Source organism: Ambystoma mexicanum, chromosome 7q (assembly GCF_040938575.1).
Source record: "Ambystoma mexicanum isolate Mex_15411 chromosome 7q, UKY_AmexF1_1, whole genome shotgun sequence".
Taxonomy (NCBI): Eukaryota; Metazoa; Chordata; class Amphibia; order Caudata; family Ambystomatidae; genus Ambystoma; species Ambystoma mexicanum.
Genome location: NC_090941.1, coordinates 604,056,111 through 604,071,504, shown reverse-complemented (window position 1 = coordinate 604,071,504; position 15,394 = coordinate 604,056,111).

The window sequence follows — 15,394 nt, the reverse complement described above, 5'->3', positions numbered from 1 at the left end:
CAATAAATTGTCCATGTCCGATAAGTAATGTAAAAATCCAAAAAACAAAGGAATCCAAAAACTAATGTTGTCCAAAGCAAAATCATGGTGAAAAAAAATAAGGAAAAACCATTGCCTCATGGTGAACACAAATATAAATCAAAAAAACGTATTTTAAAAAATCCAACTATACACAAGAATATTCCAGGGTCCATGAGCCCAACACTATAAATGAAACCTACTACTACCTAATAAAAAAACTATATACAGAAAAGTGGCCATTGTCCGAGCGGTCCAAAAAAATCTCAAAAAATAAAGGAAACCTAACACTAACTAACTAAAGAACTATATACAATGGCAGCGGGCAAGTCCTGCGGCTCACTCTGTGATGTTGCCGGCCAGGGCATCATCGAACTCCATGTCGATGTCCTGGAGGCGGGACTCTGTCCTGGCCCCGAGGTCTCGCAGGGATAACCCCGTGTTCACCTCAAACTCCCTGCGAGCTTCCTCGAGGCACTCAGCCCGCCTCAACGCCCGACGCATGGAGAACTCCGCCCTGACCATGGTGAGCCGCTCCTCTTCCGCCCGCTGCCGCTCCGCACCTATCCGCTGGACCAACTGCTCCCACATGGAAGACAGTACCATCCTAGGGTTCTCCTGCCCTCCGGCCGATGCCTGCCCCTCTTATCTTGATGGCCCCGAGCCATGATGCCTCCCACGTCGAGCCTGCTGCTGCCTCCGACGCCACTGCCTCTGCCAGCACGACGGCATCCAGGATGATGGAAACCACCGACGCCGTCGTGCACGTGCCCTGCCCGATGATGCCGTCACATCCTCCATCTGCTGGGGTCCAGTTGCTGTGTTGTCCACCCCTGCTGGACCTCTGACTCCCGACTGTGGCAGGGATGGGATCCCCACCGAGCTGGCTGCATTGGTCAGGGCAGGTCCACAGGGGGCCCTGGTGGCATCTGGGCCGGAAGACGGCAAGGAGAACGACTGGCGTATAGTCTCCACAGAGGAGGAGAGGGCCACCAGATTGGCCGACATATGCAGGAAACCCCCGAACATGGCCGATCCCAATTGGGCCACGTCGGCACGGTGCTCTTCGTGATGACGTACGTGCTCCTCCTGGGAAGCACGCACGGCATCACGAATCACAGCCGTGCGCATCGCGACCCCAATCAGGACCTTCTCCACACGGCCAGGGGTCCCCTCGTCCGCAGGTGGAGGGGAGTCAGATGACATGGACATCCCCTCTACCTGCGGACGGGCCTGGGACGGGGCATCCCTGCTGGTGCAAGGTGGTGCACCCACAGGTTCAGGGACAGCGACATGCACAGGCCCCTCCACGGTGACCTGTGCTGCCTCCTGCCCCTGCCCCTGGACTGCACCACTTGCACCAGCAGGGATGCCCCCACCAGGCCCCATGTGCGCCTCAGTGGCGGCCTCCTCCTCCTCTGTGGAAACCACCAACCTGGATGGCTCCTCGCCATCTACCGCCGTAGCAGGCCTCTGTGGGGGCTCACCCACCCCTTCCGCTGCAGCCATGGGGGCATCCCCACCACCTTGCTCCACAGCGCCGTCTCCGCCCTCTCCTTCACTAGCCGCTGCGTAGAGGGAGACATAGAACACAAGCATCAGGGTACTGTACAATGGTCCCCTAGACAGGAAGCAATAGCAGATGAGTGCCACTGTCAAAGTACACTTCCATCATGTCACACCACAACACATGTGTCAGTCCAGGCAAAACACACACAGTGACAGTCATGGTGCGTGCCATGGACATTTCAATGCATGTCCAATGGACTCTCGAATCATACAATGTAATGGGACTCACATGCATCATGGGTCATGCCTATCACATGCACACACTTCACCTCAGTCACATCCATCTGGCCCCGTACACCCCAATCACAGTGCATACAAGGATGACTAGGCTGCATCAGTGAATCTGTACATTGTCACAGACATGTGTCATGCATCCATGGCAATCACAAGTCACAGACATGCAGGTCAGGCACACAGACATGGATACCACATATGTATCTGGCATCAGCACCCATCCCTCGCCCCCACCCATGTCCAGGAACAGAGACTGCCATGCTCTCATGTGTGCAATCTGCACAGGGCTCCCCATGTCGCATTCAAACACATGCAACAACCGTGCGGTTCACACATTACAGGTCGCACATGCATTCCCATGATGTCCCTGCACACATACATGCGTACATGGCCTATGTCACACATGCAGGCAAGTATCAGACAACCAGCACACTGCAACATGCCCTGTCTCACACAGCAATGCTTGGCCACTTACCGCTCAACTCCAGACGGGTCTCCCTCTCAAGGACCTGGGCGTGGAGCGCTGGGTGTGCGCGTTCCAGGACCCTCAACTGGATGGAACTCATGCGGCCCCGGCCCCCCTCCACGAGGCGCCGGGCCTTCTTGAGGGTCCTGGACCTCAAGTCCTCCCAGCGCTTCTTGACCTTCTGGATGGTGCGGGTTGCCACCCCCTCCGCGTTGATGGCAACCACACAGTCGGCCCAGATCCTCTCCCGTCCTTCCCTGTTGGCGCGGGACGATCCGAAGAGGGCATCATACTGCCCCAGGACTTGCTCCACCAGGACACCAACTTCGGTGGCAGTGAAGCTGGTGCCCCTCTGCCCCTCTGGCCAGGGGTTGCCACTGGGGTCAGATGTGGATGTGCCCGACATGGCAACCCCAGGGACAGGAGTGGGTGGGCAACTGGGTCCTGGGGCTGGGCTGTGGAGCGATGTTATCCGAGTCGGGAGTCTTCTGTTCCAGCAGGGGTGGACACAGCAACTGGACACCTACAGATGGCTGATGTGCAGGCACCAACTGGCAGGGCACGGTGGCAGCAGGCAGGCAGGCAGCAGCAGATGGCACGTGGGAGGCTGCTCGGGGCACTGGGGGGCAGTAATTCGGCCTTCTGGGCAGGAGTGTGGTCTTCCGTGTGTTTTCGCGTGGCCAGCTTGATACGGAGTGATTTGGCACGTGAAAATCCTGCACGTCAGCGTGAAAATCGAGGAAAGGCCCTTAGCGCGTAAGCGCGTCAGCACGCGTACGCGATTTCATTGGACCAAAGGCCCTTACAGCGTAAGCGCGTCTGTGACGTTTTGCGCACGGGCGTTGCCCTGGCAGGGCTTGGTGATCCCGCGTGCCTTTATGTTCTGTACGTGCTTTTCGTGCGGTGCGTGTGTTTTCCATCCGTTGGGGTTCACAGGCTATTACTTCACAGCGGGTGTTGGCTACGCGTTCTTCTACACGCAAGGCAGACGGTGAGTGGTACCCCGCTCCCCCAGGCCCGATCGCGTGAGAAAGTACACGCGAACCCCTGAAATACACGTAGCCCGCTCCCCCAGGCCCGATCGCGTGAGAAACTTCACGCGAACCCCTGAAATACACGTGGCCTGCTCTCCCAGGCCCGATCGCGTGAGAAACTTCACGCGAACCCCTGTAATACACGTAGCCCGCTCCCCCAGGCCCGATCGCGTGAAAAAGTTCACGCGAACCCCTGAAATACACGTAGCCCGCTCCCCCAGGCCCGATCGCGTGAGAAAGTACACGCGAACCCCTGAAATACACGTAGCCCGCTCCCCCAGGCCCGATCGCGTGAAAAAGTTCACACGAACCCCTGAAATACACGTAGCCCGCTCCCCCAGGCCCGATCGCGTGAGAAAATACACGCGAACCCCTGAAATACACGTAGCCCGCTCCCCCAGGCCCGATCGCGTGAGAAACTTCACGCGAACCCCTGTAATACACGTAGCCCGCTCCCCCAGGCCCGATCGCGTGAAAAAGTTCACGCGAACCCCTGAAATACACGTAGCCCGCTCCCCCAGGCCCGATCGCGTGAGAAAGTACACGCGAACCCCTGAAATACACATAGCCCGCTCCCCCAGGCCCGATCGCGTGAAAAAGTTCACGCGAACCCCTGAAATACACGTAGCCCGCTCCCCCAGGCCCGATCGCGTGAGAAAGTACACGCGAACCCCTGAAATACACGTAGCCCGCTCCCCCAGGCCCGATCGCGTGAGAAACTTCACGCGAACCCCTGAAATACACGTAGCCCGCTCCCCCAGGCCCGATCGCGTGAAAAACTTCACGCGAACCCCTGAAATACACGTAGCCCGCTCCCCCAGGCCCGATCGCGTGAGACGCGAACCCCTGAAATACACGTAGCCCGCTCCCCCAGGCCAGATCGCGTGTGTGACTTCCCGCGAACCCCCGGAATACACGTACCCCGCTCAATCGCGTGTGTAACTTCCCGCGCAACCCCGAAATACACGTGCCCCGCTCGCACAGTTGCTGTATGTTGCCACTTTTGTAATGCGCAGGGACGCTACCGCCTGCCTTCGTGTGGCGGACGTGTATCGGCTTGTGCGTGTCTTTTGCTGTGCGTGGCTTTGCCCTATTCGATTCCATGAATACGTGTGGTTCGGGTGCGTGTGGGCGTTCCGTCTACTTCCCTGCAGTACATCCCCAGTTACGCCCTTGTTTTCGCGAGTTGTTCCCCATTCCGCGCGTTACGCCCGGTGTTCCGCCCACTTTCTGGTGTATGCGCCAAGGTTGTGCGCTTTCACTGTGCGCATCGCGCATGTCTTTTGAGATGTTGCAGTGACGTGTGCGCCATGCATGGGTTTGGCGCACATCCCGAGGTAAACACGCGCAGGGACTTCCATGAATCGCACGCGTGCGCGTGCGCCTGTTTTTTTCCGCTTGCGCCTGCTTGCGCCTGCTTGCGCGAAGATTTTCGCCGCACGTTTGTTCCATGAATCGGCCCCATGGTGTTTTCTACTTCTGTCATAGCTGATTCTGCCTCATTTGCTATAAGTGGCTGTCCCAGTGGTTCTTGGCTTCCTGTTACAGAAGGTTGACTACTGTCGGGAGTGTCCTTATCTGGTTGGGCCTGGAGTTCTTCTTTGTGTTGCTGTTCATTGTGCAACATTGTTTTGTACTGTGTAAAGTTTACATTGGTTATAGTGCTTTCATTTGCTTTGAAAGCGTCTTCATAGGAGTCATAGTTATCTAGTATCTCTTCTTCTTTTCTCCATGGTTTAAAGAGTTGTAGCAGGGACATGTAATATAGTTCTTTATGTTGAGGAGTTTTTAATGACAATTTGATATGATTAATTAAACTTGGTTTGGTAAGTTTTACTAAGCTGCCTTCACAATTTGTCACTCTGTATCTACCTTTTTTTTTCATCGGGTTGTATATATTTTTTTGTATGTGAAGTTTTGGGCTATGTGGTATAGACACATGGTTTCCAAAATGGTACTTCTGTTTGGGTAGTATGTGTCTAGTAAATTGTTTTTCAAAATGTCTTGGCTGTTGGGATCATTTTTGGCTATTGTTTCTATGTCGTCGTATGATTTGAGAACTCTTTTTCTAGATTTAGCAGGACCAAGACTTAGCCATACTATATTTTCAGATTTTCCATACAAAGCAGTACCGGTTAAACGATCTGCAGCTTCATAGCAGCCACATTCTCTATGGGATAGCATGTTTATGCCCAAGCTGTACAATTTCTGAGACAGTGTTTTGTCTGATGACAGGTCACTCCAGAGGTCTTGAAGCTCTCTTTTTTCTGCTTTGGTTAAGTAGGCTGTAACATATCGTGCAACTGCAGTGGAATTGTCTGCAATGTACTGCACATCTATGTTTGCATTCCATAATAGGGCAATGATTGCATTGTAATCATTGATATATTTTGCTTCTTCTGTTCTTTTTATGTAATATGTATTTTTAGGCGATTTACCTTTAACACTATGTCTAACTGAAGACATGAAGTTGTTCACTTCACCTGTTTCTGTAACCGGTTTAGGGAAACCAAAGCAGCATTTGGTGTAATATTTCCCTTTGTTTTTGTATTCCCGACGACAATATTTGCCACATTTGTGTCTTTGAAATTGTACAATTTGTGCATGAAGATCACCATTTGTTGCTTCTGATGGAATTTCACAAGTCTCATATTTTTTTAAAAAAACTGTAATACAGTGGCATCCTGTCTTCACCAAATTTAGGAGCATCTTTAATCCATAAAAGCATGTGGATATGTGGTGCTCCTCTGGCTTGGTATTCCTTTCTCCAAAAGAAGTGTTGCACTTCTCCGAGTGGAGGAACAGTTTTATTACAAATAAAGTGTAGCATAGCAATGAAGCGATGATGGAAATATCTTGAAACATTAACAGGATCTAAAGAGCGAAGTTCTCCAGGTGTTAGTATATCTATGTTTGTTTTGTTTTTGTTTGATATGCGTATGAAATCATGGAAATCTTCCCATGCATATTCTGCACAACTTAATGTAACAAACCAAGTGGGCGGGCCAAGGTTTCTTATCATACAACGTACATCTCTGTGACGTCAGAACCAGTACTCTTTAGTACCACGCATGTTTGCTAATAGATTTGTAATGCTTGATTGTAAAACCTCATCTTTTTCTTGCACTTTTTGGAGTAATTGCGTAGCTGACATATTTTGAAAGTGGGTTTCTGATTTTAATGTGTGTGCAACTCCGTAACATCGAGTTGCTAGTTCAATTTCAAAGAGTAGGTGCAATATGTATTCCACATTTTGTCTAAATCTGGGATCTTCAGAATACATCTGTAACGAGCGGTATTCTGATGCTGTTATTTGAAACGGTCTATCATCGTACCTTCCTCCTTTGCCAGTAGGAAAGAGTAGCGGAAAAGCACGTGTTTCTATACTTTTTTCCCATATGCTGATTGGTGATCCTTTCGTTTGTCGCATTTGGTACGTTTGTAGTGCACCTTCTATGGCGTCATTAGAGTGTAATGGATGAATTGTATAATGGTCTAAAATATTGGATACTGTAGCAGAATCTAGAAGTTCAGATTGACCAGTTTCTGGTGACTCTTGAATTATTTCAGCTGTTTCCCTTAAGTTTTCTTCAATATTTATTTGTTTGTAGTATTCATTACTGTCTTTTAGATATTGCAAGGCGTGTCTACCTTTATGTAAGTCTCCCAGTTGTTGCCAAATATTTTTGTCTTTTGTAGGTACACCATTTACTAAAACAATTAAAGATTGCTCTATTGAACGTTGCACTCCCAGAGTGTGCACATTTTCTTTTAGATCTAATGGTAAATACACTACTTTGCCACAAATGCCTTTCACCAATTCAGAGGGAGGTAATTTTGCTGTTTTTGGTTGAAGGCGTATTATTGCTTGAAATGGGTTGCACTGGTTGAATTATGATGCTCTCATATAAATTGAGTTGTTGCAGGGGTTTTGGTAGTGGGAATAATTCCAAATTATTTGTGATAGCACGTGAAGGAGTTTGATTGTTATCAAGTTTTTTAGTGCAGTGACTGCAAAGTATTAAGGGGTCAGTTATTTTGTATTTGTTTTCTGCTATAAGGTAGAGAGCTTATTCAAACCATTTGGAATCTTCATTGTCTTCTGTTTTGTATGTTACGTCTATAGTTTTTGTGTTACTTTTATAAAAAGTTCTGCGGCAACACACACACACATGGTTTGGTACTTCAGCAGATGTACTTTTGAATTTTAGTATTTCATTTTTGTATGTGTGTAGTAGAAGGTTGCCATGTGCAGAATTGTTGCTAGTCTGTTGTAAAGCTATTGCATTTTGTAAGTGGCTTTCACTTCCAAAATATTTTCTCTGGATATGGTCGATTTCTTCGAGTAGGTCTTTGGCTGTACCATGTAGAAGATTGGTATTTAAATTGGCTAGTGCTAAAGCAGGACTTTTAACATAGTACAGTTTATAGACTAGATTTCTTATAGTTGAATGATGTGTTGATATCATTTTGATATGATGGAAGGTGCTTTTGCAAATAGGTCCTGAAATGCAGGCCAATGAATGGCCTTGCAGTCCTGTGTATTTGTGCACTGGACAGGTATCCATATTTTGTCTTTGCCTTTCACATATGGATTGAGGAACTGGCGTAAAGATTTGAAAGATTTTTTGGCAATGTTACACATTGACGTGCATGGCCATTTGTGTACTGGACGTTCTGGTTCAGTCGAATGGAGAATTGATACTGTGTTTTCTAGGGATATTTTTGTAAGCAGTATTTCTTGTTGCATTATGGTATTATTAAGTTTTTCATAACCTCGTCCACTGCTATGTATGCAATTGTGTTTGTTTGATTTTGTTTGTATGCTTCTTCATTAAAATATGGTTCTGTGCTTGTGGTGCGACTCCATTCACCTCCACAGATATTTGAGAAGTTATTTTTGTTAACATTCCATTTATTGAGAAGTCTTTTTTGTAATTTAGTACTAAGTTTTGTTAGTGGTTTAATTCTGTCTAACACTAAAATAAATAACTTTCTTTTGAGAAGGATTGCACTGTCTATCAAAGCTTCTAAGATTAATTTTCTACGGTAGTTTTTAAGGGTTGTGCATGATTTGTCTCCTGTTTTTATAAGATTTTGAAGGACTCTGTGGCAGAACATTTTTGCTTATATACTTTTTTTGGTATGTTTACTTCCTACTATATCAAGATTTATAGGAGCAGTTTTAGCAGTAGTGGTAGCTGCATTCTTGTTAATCATTTTCTGTTTTCTTTTACATTGTGATAGAGGAGGCAAAGTTTCTGTACTGGAAGATTGTTTTGTTTTGCTAACTGACTGTATTAGCTGTTTTGTTTGAACTTTTTGTACAGATGCTAGAGATGGATGCTTATTTTGGAAATTTTTATTTTCATTTGCTCTATTTCTGTGTTGCTTTCTACGGACTTGCTTTTTGGTAGGCATTCTGTGGGGTCTGTTGAAACAAAAAAAATAAGGTATGGGTTGGGCTGTTGTGCAATGCATGTGTGCTGTATGCATGAGTGTCTGAGTATGATGGTAAAGATGTATCTGGTGGTGTGTAATTGTGCATTGGGCAACTACAATTAGCTGGGAAGGCTATTCTTCTATTTGTGTGTTACTATACTGCGGTTCAGATGACAGTAGAAAGTGAGCTAGTGGTGAGGATAAGCACTAATAGTACATCAAATGGTATAAAATTAAAACAATTCTTTGTTTTGTAATACTAATATTCTAGGGGCTGAGTTATGTTATTTGTGCTCTGAAAAACGGGGATTTGTGTGCCATTCTGCATGTTAATCATGGTTTAATAAATGATGATTTGTGGGCAGAATGGTGCACAAATCTTTGTTTTTTTGGTGCACAAATTACATGCACAGTGTGTTTGAGTAACAGTAAGAAAATGTGTATTTGTATTTGTATTTATTTAGTTTATATAGTGCTTTACACCAAAGTGTTGCACATTTTAACAACAACAGGATACATATAACAATTAACATTATAACAGTAACAGTAGAAGCAATTTACAACTGAGAATCAGACCAACAAAAGAGTAAGTAGAGCAATTAAACTGAAGGGGAGAAGGAAAGTAGTGCAGTAGAAGTGAGAGAGATAGGGAGGGGTGGGGAAGAGTAGCAGGAGGGAAACGGATGGGGTGAAGGGTGAGAATGGGGCAGGGGGAGGGGAGGGAGATGATTAAGGAGATAAGGCAAGGAGGAGGGGGCAAAAAGGGGGAGGGGTTTCATGGTTGGGAATGGAGAAGGAGTGATTTGAGGAAAGTGAGGAATGAGGAAAAGGTAGAAATAGAGCGGAGTGAGAGAGGTAAGGAGTTCCAGTGCAGGGGGACTAGGAGAAGGAAGGAGTGGAAACGGGATGTGGCACAAGGGGAAAGAGGACCAGTGAGAAGAAAGTGGTCAGCAGAGTGAAGGGAGTGGGAGAGAGAGGAGAGAGGAGAGATTAGGGGGAGCAATATCGTGGAGAGATTTAAAGACTAGGCAGAGAAACTAAGTAAGTATTGTACTTACTCTTTTTTTGTGGAATGAGCAGGTTTCTTTGGAGTTGTTGTTTGTAGTTCAGATGTTGCTGTTTTCCAGGAGAGTGGTCTTCACTGCAATTGTAAAAGAAAGAAGTTAGTAATGTTGTGTGTTTATAGCACTGATGTTAATAGAGAGGTTCATTTTTATGTCTTTGTAGCAGTATGCTTGTTTGATTTCAGAACATAGTGTATTCATGCAGTTTCATTTGACTATGTGCAGCCTTTATATTTTATTTACATTATGTTAGTTCAAAATGCTTTGCAAATGAGTACAATATTAAGTGTATGAAATTCACTTGTTTTTTTTTAAAGCTGTGTTATAGAATGTTAGGAGAAAGAAGAAATAATTATATATTTATTTTGCAATTTTTATAAGGTAAATGGCAGACACTGTATAGAAAAGCATGGAATATATGCATTTGTGAAGGTGTGGGTAATAAAGCAGAAGGATGTCATTTACAGGTAGTGGTGTTATTGCAGCTGGGAGCTTTTCAATTATAGTGTCTCTATGTGTGAGTGGGTGAAGATGCATGACTTTTTACTGTCTGTGTGTAATTCTATGATACACTACTAATTATATTGTTATTTCTTCCATCTTCTAATATTATATTTTTTTTAGATTAGTGTGTGTGTAAAAAAGAAATTAGATAGCAGACAGGTTTGGAAGTAACTGTTATAGCAGATGGAAAAAATGACAGTAAGTTCATTTTATAGGCTATACAGGTTAAGTGGCAGTTACTCTGTTTATATGCATTTATAAGAGTTGTACATGTACTGTGCAGAAAATATGCATACCTGTAGTTTGTATTCATGCATGTGGATATGCATGCAGTTGCAAGTAGAAATTTTGGAGACTTGAAGTGTAGTTTTTGTAATAGGTGCTTTCCAATGATATGAGACTTGTACTCAGAGTGATCAACAGTACATTTGAAGTGCAGAACTCTGATGATGGAGTTAGATGTAGAGGTCCTGGATGTGATTAGTGGATGGTTGTGTGGCTGGTTAGCTGATTCCAATGAAGGAATCGCACAGAGAGTGAAGTGGAAATGGTAGAAGGGCTGTCCAAGTTACAATATGTCCGCGGACATGGCGGTTGTCCGCGGACACCGCGTATTACATACAGGGATTTTGGGGTGGAGAGGCATGCAAATGAGAATGAGCAGTAAAGTTTAGTGGGTGTGTGGTATAAGGAGAGAGTGTGTCAGAAAGTCTTTTTCCTGAGAGAAGAACAGTTAGCTATGGCTGTGTGTTTCAGAAAGTAGATTATCTGGATTTTGGGAGACTCATGGATACATTAGTTGGAAGTGCATGCAGAATGCTATGGAGTAGCTGCAGATCTTGGATTCCCTCATGTGGAAGTGCACTGGCATGGAGTGCGTGGAATTAAGTGGTTGGACTTGGTACCTCTCTGTGCTAGTTTGGAGACAGAGCTTCCTCCAGACATAATTACAATTCATTGTGGAGGGAACAGTTTAGGACATGTGTCAGGAATTTCTTTGCAATTTGCGATGAAAGAAAGACTTGGGAAGGTCATGGACATGTTTCCAAATTCCCAAGTAATTTTTCTCGTATTGCACAGAGACAAGTGTGGCTGCGCTCTTCTTCATTTGGTCCACTAATGGAGGAAGCGAGGCAGAATGTTAATAAGGCTGTGTTGTGCCTTTCTAAGAGATGTTGGCATGTCCTCTTTCCACAATGAAATTATTATGTTTTGTAGCACATACATTTTTCGCATAGATGGTGTCCATCTTACTTATGCTGGTAATCAGATTTTTCTGAGAAATGTACAAAATGCATTGCGACCTTTTGTGGAATGACAGCCATCCATTTTGCAGTAGGTTTTGACAATGTCAAGTTTTTCAAACACAAAAAAACCCACCAAAAGACTTTTTTCAGACCCACCACTTCCTCCCAGAGAAAAAAGTGCAATGGTTTTGATAGGGCAGCACCCCAGAATTTAAGATGTCTGCAAACTGTCCGCGGACTTCTAAAAAAATGCACTGGGCCCTGCTCCATTTATTTGTCACTTCTATGTGTAGACTGTGAAAGGCGGCTCTGAAAAGAGCCTTTTATTTTTTTATTTTTGTTGTTTTATATATATATATATTGTTTTTTACACACAACACACTAGGAGAGGAGGGGAAAGGAGGGTAAGGGGGGACACCAACCACAGGGATAAGAAAGGGCAGGTTGAGAGAGGAAGATGTAGGGTGGGCCTTACTTAGGTAGGTAGCTGGTCTTCTCGTGCTCTTTGACCGCAGTCTCGAAAGCACTTTGAAGTCTCTTCCCCCTGCAGAGTACTGCATCACAGTACATACACAAAACTGTAACCCTCGAAAGGTAAGGGTCATTAGCACCGTGAATGGCCTGTGAGGCAGCTGGAGGGATGCGCTCTCCCACAGGAGTGCCTCTTGTGGTGAGAGGAGCGAAAACGGAGGATGTAGTAGAGGAACTCAACCTACTACGTTGATCACAAGGTACAACCTTGCGAATGGCCCCACCGTGGAACGACCTTAAGTGTCGCTTTATTGATGTTATCCCAAAGCTGTATGAACCAGGCCTCCCGTGAATCACCACCATTTTGCACTGGTTGCAGATGACCTTGTTCGTACGTGCTTTGAGTATGTCACCATGAATGGTAAATAACCGCCACACCCAAGACTCACAGCGAGTGCTGGCAGTAGGGACTTCCACTACCTCATCCTTATCATCCTCTTCATCCTCCTCTACATCCTCACACCTTTTCCCCTCTTCAGGCCATTGGGGAGGTGGTGGTGGTGGAGGGGGTGGGGGTGTTGCTGATCCAGATGTAGCACCAGGTGGAAGAACAGCAGCCATGGATGCCATCAGGTTTCAGCAAAGGCAGCAAAATCTGGAAGATTACAAGGCAAAGTAGATAATGCTCTGTGAGATAGCCAGAAGCACAATTAAGATCAGCTCTGGGGTGTGGGCTTTTATAGGGGTGCTGGTGCTTGCTTCGCGGACACCCTCACTGTCGGCGGACAGATCGAACACCCTAAAAAGGCTCAAAAGGTCCCAAAAAGTATGTAGAAAGTCAGGGTCATTGTCTGGGACATGTGCTATGGTAAATTTGTACTATAAAATACTGTGGATTGCCTGATAGGTACTTTAAATATGTTCGGGGACCCGGACAGTGTCTGCAATTCAGGACATAGGTTCAACGTGGGTGCGGTCACATGATGATGTCGCAAACACGTCTGCGAAGGAAACGGGTGTCCGCAGGATACCAAATTTACAGGAACGGTTGGGTGCATGTGCGTTGGTGTTCTGCGGACAGTGTTCCAGTCCTGAAATTAATTAAAAGTGCGACACAAGTGAGATGAACAGTTACGGACAGGCGCGATGTTCGTAGGACTTATGGGTGTGGTGCGCATGTGCGTAGATGTTCTACAGGCAGTATGGACAGGAATAGTGTCCTTAGGAAACCTTCATTTTGGTTAATTGCAGACAACCCGGACACCGCGCGTGTTCTGAGAACAGTCCCATTTTGCTTGCGGACATTACAAATTGCATAGTATCCTTAGGACACCTCCATTTTGGTTAATTGCGGACAACCTGGACACTGAGTGTGCCCTTAGAGCAGTTCCATCTTGCTTGCGGACAGTACGGATGGGTGTAGTGTCCTTAGGACACCCTCATTTTGGTTAATTGCGGACATTGAGGACACCGAGTGTGTTCTTAGAACAGTTTCAACTTGCCTGCGGACATTACGGACAGGCATAGTGTCATTAGGACACCTCCATTTTGGTTAATTGCGGACATTCAGGACACCGAGTGTGTTCTTAGAGCAATTCCATCTTGCTTGCGGACAGTACGGATGGGTATAGTGTCCTTAGAATTACTCCATTTTGGTTAATTGTGGACAACCCGGACACCGCCCATGTTCTTAAAACAATTTCAACTTGCCTGCGGACATTACAGACAGGCATAGTGTACTTAGGACACCTCCATTTTGGTTAATTGCGGATAACCGGACACCGAGTGTGTTCTTAGAACAGTTCCATCTTGCTTGCGGACAGTACGGACGGGTGTAGTGTCCTTAGGACACTATCATTTTGGTCAATTACGAATATTCCGGACACCCGCGCTGTCCGCGGACATTTTAACTGCCTTTTAAAAAAAAATAAGACACACAGGACTGAATTAAAACACATCTAGAGGGGGAAGCAGAAACTGACACAAACACAGGAGAATTGGGGGTTTGGAGAGGATGGATGGGAGGAGATGAATGGATCGAAGTCTCATTGTAACGTTTTTCTAGGTGGGGAAGGTTTGGGGATAGTTGACTGGGACATGGAGAGGGGGAACAGGTACATGTGGGACAATGATATTTATTTTTTTCTTTTATGTGGTCCTCCAGAAAATGTTTCAAAAGACAGAAAATTTCCATTAGCATGTCCATTTTTTCTTCCATGCAGTGCAGAGTATATTCTAAGGTGTCTTTAGGTGTATTATTCTCAATGTTTGTATGGTCTGTCAAGAAAATAAAAATGTTAAGTACACATAAAGTTATGATTATTAATTAGGTTACATAGAGAAGTGTCTACCATTAGTATCATTATCTTCAGTCATTTCCTCACGTGGAAAATTTTCCTCAAGCCATTCCAAAGTATTGGCCATTTCTGTGTAAAAAAAAAAAATATATATATATATATATATATATATATATATATATATATATATATATATATATATTACTTTTAGTGTACCTAATACAGAAAGTTTAGAAATATTTAAGAAAAATGAAGTTTACTTACTAGCTTCTGGTAAGTTGTGTTCTTACTGTTGTGTAGGTCTACTGTTGCTCCTAGCTGTGCAGTTTCTGTGAGGTAATTATGTTGGAGGCATATCTTTTTTGTTTTGGTATATTCCATTTTAGTACATAAGGTATTTAAATGGTTGGTTGATGTGTTACATATATAGGTTCCACTTCTTATTTATTATTACATATAATGTGTTTATATGCTGCTTTTTGAACCTGTGCAGTGTTTATATGACTTGATAGAACAATTTAAGATACCCCCTGAGTTTTTGGGTAGTGCTGTTGTCCGCGTCCGGTCGGCGGACATACGCACAGCCCGTTGACATCAAAATCAGTAGCTGGGGGTTCAGTATGTTCTATGTTACATGTATATAAAGTCAGCGACGTTATGGTTAAGTTGCGCTACTAAAAACCTATGAAATTCAGTAAAAATACGTTGTTAAAGGGACGTTAAGGTTAAGTTGTGCTAGTAAAAACCTATGAAATTCAGTAAAAAAACTTTGTTAAAGGGACGTTATGGTTCCAAGTAAAACCGAAAACCCCCTGAAATTCAGCAGTTATGCTAAGCTAAGCAATCATAACTCGCGCCACCACCGTGCATTGCTAAGACTAACACCCAGGACATCAAAGATGACATCACAAATGAAGTATATGAAGTGCCATTTTGCTCCCACTTCAGGAGAGCTAAACTTGTTTATTTACTTACCGGTTGTGTATTTGTGGTTTATTAGTGTGTGATATGAGCTACTCTTGCTATTGTAATGTTTTCAAACTGACTG